Source organism: Hemibagrus wyckioides, linkage group LG21 (genome assembly GCF_019097595.1).
Source record: "Hemibagrus wyckioides isolate EC202008001 linkage group LG21, SWU_Hwy_1.0, whole genome shotgun sequence".
NCBI classification, from domain to species: Eukaryota; Metazoa; Chordata; class Actinopteri; order Siluriformes; family Bagridae; genus Hemibagrus; species Hemibagrus wyckioides.
This window is the reverse complement of record NC_080730.1, coordinates 14,562,457-14,573,710: the sequence shown is the minus strand read 5'-3', so window position 1 is coordinate 14,573,710 and position 11,254 is coordinate 14,562,457.

Here is an 11,254-nt window from a genome sequence, read left to right as displayed (position 1 = left end):
ACATGAACCACCTACCTAAGCATTGTTGCAGGTCATCTACACCCTTTCATGGTAACGGTATTTCCTGATGTCTGTGGCCTCTTTCAGCAGGATAATGCACCGTGCCCCAAAGCAAAAATGGATCAGGAATGGTTTGATGACCACAACAATGAGAATGAGGTGTTGACTTGTCTTCCAAATTCCCCAGATCTCAATCCAATCGAGCATCTGTGGGATGTGCTGGACAAACAAGTCCAATCCATGGAGGCCCCTCCTCGCAACTTGCAGGACTTAAAGGATCTGCTGCTAACATCTTGGTGCCAGATACCACAGCACACCTTCAGGGATCTAGTGGAGTCCGTGCCTCGACAGGTCAGGGCTGTTTTGGCAGCAAAAAGGGGACCAACAGCATATTAGGCAGGTGGTCATAATGTTATGGCTGAGTGGTGTATGGTATCTCCCTAGAGAACTTCACTAATCGTTTCATTTACACAATATCATAGTGAGTATAAAGATTTAATAATTATACAGTATAATATTTTTTATAGATTTGGGTGGTGGACAGGGGCAGGAGGTTTTAGAGAGTTTAATCAGGTCACATGTACAGTGAATTTACACAATCTGACTGCTACAATTTTTCTGTTTCTTCACAAGTTAACTAATTATCAAACTCACTGCTTTATTAACTTTTATGCATTAATAGGAAAGTTTGATATTGTGTAATTGAAGAGTCATAATTCTGAGTCACAGAAAAATAATCTATTGCAGAGCCTGTGGATGTGCTGGAGGAATCAGCAGATACTCCCTCTGTCCTCCAGGTATGTGTCAGTTAAATAGTAATATTTTAACTTCATTTAAAACCTACAGGCCACTTTTGTCTAAGTGTGTGTGTTTGTGTTTGTGTGTTAAGGTCATTGAGCCAATCCTGCAGCTGCTGCCCACCGAACCACACAAAGAACCTTCAGCTGTCATTCTGGTAAGATAATCCTTCATTTATTTCCTAAAGCCAATCAGTGGATTTTACAAGGTTGTTTTTACTGTAAAGAATGTTAGTATAAATCTGCTATGATAAGAAGCACTTATGATCTTCATGCTCTACATTTCACAGCCGCTCGATGCTGATGAGCCGGACAGTGCCTGCCGCGATGTTCAGTGTGTGTCTGTAGTCTCCTCCCTCTCCCAGGTATTCTACACTGCTGTAACTGAGATACAAACACACAAACATCCTTCTTTACAAGATCTAATGTTAAGGTTTGTTTCTCTATTTCTAGCCATTGGACATTAGCAGAGACATCATTGGAATGATGAGGGGTCCAGAGAGTCGGCTCTGCTGGTTTGAAACCGCAGAGACACACTGCTTGACTCGCGAGGTAATCACAGTCTTTATTACTCTGATGAAGAGAATGGACATTTTTGAACTGACATGATTTTTAGAAGAGCACTTTTGTGAAATGTGGTTGTAGATCTTGAGTTTCATCTAATTGTCTTTTACAGGGATTCCCTTATTATACCAGTGATAAGGAGAGTTTCACTGGCATTCAGGTAAGGGATTATTCATTGTGGCATCACAAAATGTTATGAACTGCAGTGACTAATTGTGTTTGTGTGTTTTAAGTTTGTTGAGCCGAACATCCAGCTGCTGCCCACAGAACAACCTCAAGACCCTTCACCTGTTTTTCTGGTAACCAAAGCTTTCATTTATTTACTAAAGCTGATCACTGGATTTTACAAGGTTGTTTTTACTGTAAGTGACAGAATATTAGTATGAAACTGCTGTGATCAGAAGCACTCACGATCTTCCTGCTCTACTTTTCACAGCCGCTCGATGCTGGTGAGCTCATCAGCGCTTGGCGTAATATTCAGTTCCTCTCTGCACAGGCCTCCTCTCCCAGTTAAAGGTATTCTACAGAGCAGCAGCTGAGATACAAACACACAAACACCCGTCTTTACAAGTTCTAATGTTTAGTTTTGTTTCTCTATTTTCAGTCAGTGGAAATTAAAACACTTCCTGGGGATGATAAGGGGCCCACAGAGCCGTCTTTGTTGGTTTAAATCCACCAAGACGAGCAGCTTGAATCACATGGTAATCACAGACTTAATTACTCTGAGGAAGAGAATTGACCTTGATGATTATTAGACGCTCACGTTTGTGAAATAGATCTTGAGTTTCAGCTTTTTGTCATTTGCAGGGATTCTCTTATGAGTCCTCCATAGAGGACTGTTTCACTGGCATACAGGTAAGAGATTATTCGTTGTGGCATCACAAAACTTTTGTTAATTGCAGTGACTAATTGTGTTCACTTTAATTTGTTCTCTTAAGGCTGAATCTGGGAGGGTTACAGAGTTCATCTCCTGTAACCGAATGGAGACATCATTCGTTGTGTCACATTATTTTGTGGTAAATTTATTGCACTGTCATGAAGTGTATCTTGTAGTTAGTAACTTTTAGAATTTTGTCAGTTGTGCTTTTATTTGTTATTATTTATTCAACAGCAAACCATTACAACGGTAACCTGCACTTTGCTGTATGTGGCTGAAGATGGACAGATGTTCACCTCCACTTGGGACTATGATCACAACGACTGTGAGGTAATTCAGACTTTCAGACCTGATGTGTATCTACATATGCTGCTATTCCCCTGATTCGGATACTGTAAAATTTACTGTGTGAGTTTTAATGATTTAATGATTTGGCTTGCAGGAGAGTGAGGAGCGCCTTAACCCAGAGGAGTTGGAGGTGCCCTTTATTTGGTACGATCCTCTTCACTCTTTAATGATGTAACAGTGTATTGTATGTTTAATATACACTAAACATTTACATCTCTTGTTTCTTAGCTGCCATCTTTCAGACAGAGGGGTGACTGAAATCGGCCTGAAGGTGCCCGCGCTTCGTGAGGCGTTTGCTGTGAGTAAAACCTTTATTCAGCTGCTGTTACTGCGCAGGTAAAGTCCACTCTGCTTTAACTTTTATATTGTGTGCTGTCTTATATTCAGACTCTGCTTGCCAGCATCCACAACCAGAACTTCTTGTTCATGGTTGGAAAGAAGATGGTCATGCGACTGGCAGCAGCTAACAACCAGGTGACTTCAGAATGATGAAAGACTGTATCATTTTTGTGATGGAAATAATTTCAGTTTCTCAGCCATAGCCAAAGTTAGTTACAGAGATTTTTTCGTTTGCTTTAACAGGATGCAGTTGGTGTGCAGTTGGCCTACGAGGCCCTGATTCGATTCCTGAGGACGCCTTCCAATCTAGTTTGCATTGATTCAGCTATTTCTCCCACTGAATTAATGCCACTTAAAGATTCCAGTGAAGCAGTGCAAGCTAGCTGTAGTGATGGCTTTGAGTCTCTTATAGGAGGGTTGTGTGTTCAAGTCCCAGCACAAAACATAGCTTCCTTGATTGTACCCTTGAGCAAGACACTTCTTCTTTTTCTTCTTTTTGTCCTGTATTGATTTTGACCCATAGTTTGTTGTCTCTGTAGGACACAGTCCAGAAGGAAACCTGCACTAAGGGACTCAGAGTAGATATCCTCAGTTTTGTTGAAGATGTGGCAATAACCAACCCAAACACAAGAAGTATAGCTGTGGTGCTGGAAGAGAAAATTGTGCTTGATGATGTTGATGACCTGCCAAATGCATTTGCTTTACTTTTTGGTATCATTTATGCACTTAACATTGAGTACCCGAAGAAGTATACCTTCGAGGTGACCCAGACATTATTTCTGCCCCTTGGCTCTCAGTGTTCTGCAAGAGTGCAGTCATTGAAGAATAAGCTTCTGAAGCTGGATGTTTAATCTTGGCTGCTGTTTATAAAAAAGTTAACAGTTATCTATGCACTTTCATAGTTTTGTTATTGGAGCTGAGTTTGTTGGACTTGTTTGTTGAACTGTTCAAGCTGCAGCTGTAAAGCCATAGCAAAGTCATTTTTGGTCTTTTTCCATTGTTTTACCCAAATCTGATTTCTTAGAAATGTACAGAATACTTGCTGACTCAAAAGGTTCAGACTGTAGTTTCATGGCCATAGCAGTGAATCCAGAAAACGTTGTCGTATATTTCTCAATATTTCATCTAGTTGTGTTTTGTGTTCAGTGATTATTTGTTCTTTTTATTTGTTTTGGTCTCAAAATCTCTAATACTGCTTTTTTCACTCCTTGGACTCAGATTGTTTATGTACCATTGTTTAATTCAGGCTTACTCTTTTATAATTGGTGCAAAATTTTATATCGTTTTTTTATTCCTATTTGCCAAGTCTCCTTCATGTTTGTATCGATTTATTGCTTTATAATTGATATTTTATTGAAGATAAATGATATTAATATTGAAAAGAGAGCTTTTTGTAAAATGTATATTCAGTGCCATGAGTAATGTCTGGATTTTTGGTTGTGGTCATTTGTTTCTGTTTACTGGAGAGTTATTGAGACTCAATGCCTTGGTTTTATTAAATGTCATTCAATAAATAATAGCATTTATTCAAGTTGGATTGACTCATATTCTGTCTTGGAAAAGTCTCTAAATATCTGTTCACTCTTAAACTCTTCCAGTAATCAGTTCTGCTGTTTGTAACACCTCAGCTTATGGACAGACTGAGATGCACAGACAGATACCATAAGCACAGACACAGCTCTTATTTTATATGCCACCATTTGCTCTTTAAAGACTTGTCTCATTTGTTTTAAAATGGATTTGAATGGGCTTGAACACGTGTATGAAAACAAACAAAACGTTACACGTCTCATTATCAACTTCTTTGGAACATTTATAAATAAACTTGAACAAGCATCGGCTCTGTACATCCGACATTAACACTATAAACGTTTTACATAGAGTGCATTGTATAACGTAATGACATCACATCCAAATGAACCGTAATACATTCAATAAAACAAGAGTAGTTCGGCTGATGCCGTAATCTAATGAGTAAGAGTGCAATACACCCACACTCGCTCTTAGCTTATTAAGTAACCTGAAAACAAAATAACAAATAAGGCTTCTCTTCCACATAAACGATGTAAACATACACCTTTTACTCTTTTAAGTACCAAACATGTCTCGAGCAAACCTCTTTAACTTTAGCTTAGTGGCTGGCTTTGTCATAATGTCAGCAACCATTTGCTCTGTAGGACAGTATTCCAAGATTACCTTGCCATCATTCACAGTTTCCTTTATAAAGTGGTACTTGATGTCAATGTGCTTGCACCTTTGCCTGTAAACTGGGTTTCTGGCTATTGCGATTGTACCTTGGTCGTCTTCATACACTTTTGTTCGTGCGTATTGGTATGTATCCATACCTTTGAGTAGCTGCTCTAAGTAGATACATTCCTGTATGGCTGATGATAAGGACATGTAGATAATGCTACTGTTGGCTGTTTTCTGGTTTTCCATGACATCAGAGTAGTAGAGTAGTAGAGGTCACAGTATTTATTTCCACAATGAAAGATTGAAATTTGGAGATTTTAGAGACTCAATGGTGAGGGACAAAATAGTCTGTGGGATTCCTGATAATGGTCTCAGGGAAAGACTGTTATGTGAACCAGCTCTGACACTGGAGAAAGCAGTCAATATGTGTAGACCTGCTGAAATAACTTGTGCACAAGCCAAGGAACTACATAGAGAAGATGCTGCAGTGCAGGCCATTAAAAAAGAGGAGCAAAACACATTTTGCAAAGCAAAAGCAGCAAAGAATGAAAACCCCAAAAAGTAAATGTTGAAGATGTGGAGGCAAAATCTGCAACAATAATGTCTCTCCTGCGATGTCTTGCAGACCAAGATGACCTGTTAGACCTCCTGAAAGGCTTATTGAAATTTGTTAAATATTTCAAGGACTGGGGTAGTTGAAAAAGAAAAAGGTTGATTGTAATATCTCACAGTTAAACTGCAACTATTGTGTTACTGTTAGGTAAAAGAAAAAAAAGGTTGTTTTTTGCATAAAAGTTAGTAATAGAAGTAAAGAATCCCAAAGATAGTGCTTTACTTTTAAAGTGGGGAAGATGTGATGTTATGAATGATTACATGTGATTTTGGTTCCGGGTGTGTGTGTGTGTGCGTCTGGACAGTTTAGAGGGGAACCGTAAGTTGTGCTATAAGAAATGTTGTGCAAAATGCTAAGTAAAGTGAAGTGGCTAAAAAGACTTTGAAGCTCTCCAGCATGTTGATTAAAACATAAAAGAGCATCACATTTAGTGCTACATCACATACACACATATGGTCCACAGTGTCAGTGTGAAATGCCACAGAAATGACATTGTTTGTTTCTGGAATTAGCCTGAATTAGCATATTTATGTTTACATTATATATATTAAATTCCCCACAAATCACCATGAGCCAGTGTACGGTATATATACTTGCAATTCTGCATTCTTTATTCTTCTGTTCATTTGTTTATTTCAGACTTACATATTGCACACAGAACTTCTGGATAGTGTAGTCGACCAGCACCGTTACATCCTCCACAGACACCCTCACACATCCGTACAGCCAGCAGCCCTGCTCTGGCCAGTACTGACAGCATTTTTCCTAGAAACACATGCAGATTCAAAACCATTTAACCTTTACAAGTATTTCCAGAGCAAACTGTGTGCCATATTTATGTGTTTTACCTCTTTTCTCTCTCTTCTGTTAGTCAGCATGACACTGGTGGCAGATTTGTTCTCCCAAACCATTCTCCAGAAATCAGCCACTGTCTCCGGTTTCGGACCTGCAAACAGACCTTTTTAAAGCTTTCCAGCAGAAAGTCATGACATTCAGTAAATTCATTCTGACATTCACTCTTCTGATCTGTATGCTGTGTAACGTGTGGGTGACTGCTTCTGTGTTATAATCTTGAAAACTGATGAAACCCTCAGATGAAAGGTCACTTACACTAACTACTAGCTGTAGTTAACTTTAGGTCTACACATATTGACTGCTTTCTCCAGTGTCAGAGCTGGTTCACATAACAGTCTTTCCCTGAGACCATTATCAGGAATCCCACAGACTATTTTGTCCCTCACCATTGAGTCTCTAAAATCTTCAAATTCACAAGTCTTAGTGTGTGCAGTTCCGCAAGGTACTGGTCAAAACTCACTCCTTGTGTCTGGTCAGCAGAGAAAAACTTCTCAAAAGTCACATTCTTACTTGGCACGAAGTATTATGGAACATGTGCCACACACAAGACCTGAAATAATTGTTTGGTCTAAAAACCACACACCTGGCAACACACAAACATCATCTGACATTCACTGAATTGAACTAGATGACTGTTCCTGAGAAAATTCAGCAACTTATTATTTCACTCAATTTACGCACTAGGCTTTCTCACAACAAATCAATCTCACTGTTGGATATGTAATCTAATGATGATGAGGTAGTTCTAGGTTTCGCCTTGTTTTATATAAGCTGTATCCGATACTGCCATCCTGTGGTGAGATTGAGAATTGACCTAATACAGGAGACTTACTAACAGGTACCACAGAGTATAGAAGTAATGCATTAAGTCTCTTTATATACTTTCACAAGAAGACCAGCCTGTAACCACTTAATCAAATAAAAATAATAAATGAAATAAATGACTTGAATGAAATTTGTTTTTATACTTGTACTTCTTGATATAATAAATAGCTTTTCATTTCTTTTCTTTTCTTTTTTAAACACTTTTCAGTCTCAAACATCTGAATCAGTGTTTATAAGTTAGGTCTGGTGATTAATTTCAGCTGGAGGATGTGGGAAGAAAACAAGGCCTGTCCCTGCACTTTCCTTCACTTAAAGCACTCTGAAATTTCCTTCAGGATGAATGTAAAAGTTTACAGAATTGCCATATTTGGCTGACGGTCTGTGTGCTCAGCTGTTTAAAGAGGCAGAAGGCCATCATACAGAGGTGGCAGCAGGAATAACACAGGCTACTGACTTAACACCTTACTACACACTGTGTCACTTTAAATTTCATTCATCTCAGGTTACTTTTATAAGCATTACTGCACTTTACAGCTTTGGATCCTGTGTTTTCTATAATGTATTATTTTCATTTTGAATGTACTTTTTTGTGATTTCAGTATTTATACCCTATACTCTTATCCTTACACTCTACCCATGTGTGTACTTACCCCCACTGTTACCCATAGCCCCTCCCTGCATGCTTCGTCTCGTCAGCACTGTGAATGTCATACATGTGTCTTAGACCTTGAGTCCAAGAGAATTATTATTTCATCTCATCACACTGTATGTGGCTGTGATTATCTTGAAATACCGCATAGTTAAAGCTCTGTGAAGAGATTCTGGCACTTAGGTTTAAAACACTTAAATCCTCATTATTCCCCAGTATAGAAGTTGTAAATTGTAAGTAAATTGTTCTTCATAAGTATACCAGTAATTGTTAAGAAGTTTCTGTCAGTTCACATTTCACAATACAAATCAAATCCAGCTCCAAGAAGAGATTCAGGGTCTAAGGTGATCTGTTATAAAGAAGGTATCAGCTTTCATATAAGCATTTCTTTAATGTTAACTAATGCAGTAAATAAAGTAAGTTAACAGAGCCTTAATGTAAAGTGTTATCACAGTATGTTTATATGGTTTATTACTCACATAAATAATTGTAATGTGATAAATGTATTGATTATGTCCACTGAAAAAAAATCAGCTGAATCAGAATAAACCTAAGCTTTTAAACTTTATTTGTAGAAAACATTGTTTTCCTTCTAGGATTAAGCTCTTATTAATCCTCAATATTCTTAAATGGAGGCTTGTGCTCTAGTCATCTGTTAATTTTGGGCAAATTTGCATTAGTCCACCCTCACAGGTTTTTTTTTTTTCACAGGCTGAAAGACTGAATTTGTCAAATGTCAGATTCATTCAGTCACCGCAAAACAAAAGACTTGAAGAAACCAACTCGGGTAAAACAACAAATCTACACATGGAGTCCAAAATTCTGAGACCACATTAATAATCTGGGATTTTTCTTCAACTGCATTTTTTCCTATTTAAAATATAGAAAGTAAACAATAGTTCATTTAAGATTCTGTACTCTTTCTAGGTGTCTATTTAAAGGTCAGATTTTCCTCATGTCTGATCTTTTTTTACTGAAGCATGTGTTCAAGTGACACACTGATGCATTTGATCTAAAATGGCTTGTAAGGTTTTGCATAAACTTGTGGTGTCCATGCAGCTCAAATGCACACACTCATTTAAAGCAAAAAAGGCAACATGCTAAATGCTAGAAGCTCAGAAAGGCATCTTGCATAAATTTCAAAGATTTTACTTCAAGTTGTTGTCAAATAATATAATCTGTATAACAAATTAATGTATTAAATTAGAAAAATATGCCAAAAAGAAGCATTTTTACTAGTGGTCTCAGTCATTTGGACCCCACTATATATTTTATTATGACCTTAGCAAGGCTATAAAGTGTCCAGCTTTTATATATTTCTTTTCTGTTTTGTACATTCCTTATTTTGAAGGCTAGTGTATTCATTTAAGTGTGTTCATTTATGACAGAAATGGCCTCAATGTGTCTTAAAATGTCCTTGTTTTGTCTGTGCAGGCAACATTTATAACTGATTCCAGGTGTTTTGAGGAAATGCATCTCAAGCTCTGACATACTGCTGTGGCTGAAACTGATTTTTAAGACACTAATGTACATGGACGTTGCTGGACAAAGCTCAGTCTGATGGTGTGGTTTTAGATCATTTGTGGCATATCTTGCTTCTTGTCATAGATAAATGTGAAGTGTCTGAAAATGGAAAAATGGTGTTGGCAGTAGGACTAAAAGGGAACTGTAAGCAAACATTTTGATCAGTGGAGTTCAAATAAAGCTTATCTAACAGTTAGAACAGCTGTCCTGTGTTGTAATTATTTTATTGTTCATATTCTTCTTATTAACATGAGTTAATCATAATGGACTTTATACTGGACAATGGCAGCACACAGAGCGCTTACTCTAAATAAATGATGTTTATTATTATTTTTGTTTGGTTTGTTTGTTTGGTTTATACCGGTTTATACTGGTTTATACTGGTTTATACTATTTTATAACAGTTAGTACTGGTTTATACTGGTAAGTGCTGGTTTATACTGTCTTATACAGGTTTATACTGGTTAGTGCTTATTTATACCTGTTTATACCAGTTAGTGCTGGTTCTTACTGGTTTAGGTATTAGAAAAAAAATTATGGTTGCAATCTAGACGTGCTAATCAAGTATATAATTTTCTGCAAACCTGTCCCTGGGTCATAAGCCCAAGAAAAAAACATGATTTTGAACAGTGATCAAAATTAGTGAGAGGCTAATCAACCCACTATAAAATAACTTTTACTGATAGGTGCTGTAAAATATACTCCACTTGTTTGCAGCTGGTGTTTTATGTAGTAATAGTTGCAGTGGTCTGGGAAAATACTGGACTAAAACAGATGGATTTCAAGAGGAAATCATTTATCTGGGTCTGGGATCTTCCGGTGCACAAGTACCTTTATTTGTCTTAAATTATCCTTATCATATTTTTTATTCCCTGCCCTTGAGCATGAAGTTATTAAATTTCCGACCTAAAATGTCAGCAAAATACAACAGGTTTAAGAAATGTATGCCAAATACAGATTTGAAGAATTCTGACTGAACAAAAGTGAAGCAAACAGATTTCTTCAGCAGGGGGTATCTGTCTCGTAAGCTGTTTAGTGAAGAGTAATTCTGCAGTATGATTAATGCTGTCACACCTGACTAATGGTGTCTGAACTCAAGCGACCCTACACTTGGAATAAATGAGGGACGCTGTGTCCACCTGTGTCCAGGGGGTGATGTTTCACACCGAGGGTCTGAATTCATCTATCTAATAATCCCACTCCTAATCAAACCCAGCCTTAGATATGGTTTAAATTATGGTAGAATAACTATGTTACTCATATGGGAAATGTCTCAATCAATAATGCTTTACATTATGGTCCCCTTAAATGATATTATTTAACATTAGTTTACATAAACAAACCATGTATGTCAGTATTAATACACCCCGCCTACTGCTGAACAACAAAAGCTAGATTTCAGTTCGCCACCAGGTAAAACAATTAGTTTGACTGAACTCAATAAATTGGTTGCTGCATTTATTGTTGAGGAGATGCAGCCACTCTTCACTGTGAAGGTGCCGACATTTTGTAATATCATCAGCAAAATCAGGGAAACGGACAGGGGCCGTGCTCTCCGATCGCAAAACCTTTACAAGCTTTTTGGACAAGGCATATATAGAAATGGAGGCAGACCTGAAGAAAACATTTGGCGATTGATCTAATTTTAGAATGACTTTAGGAAGACTATA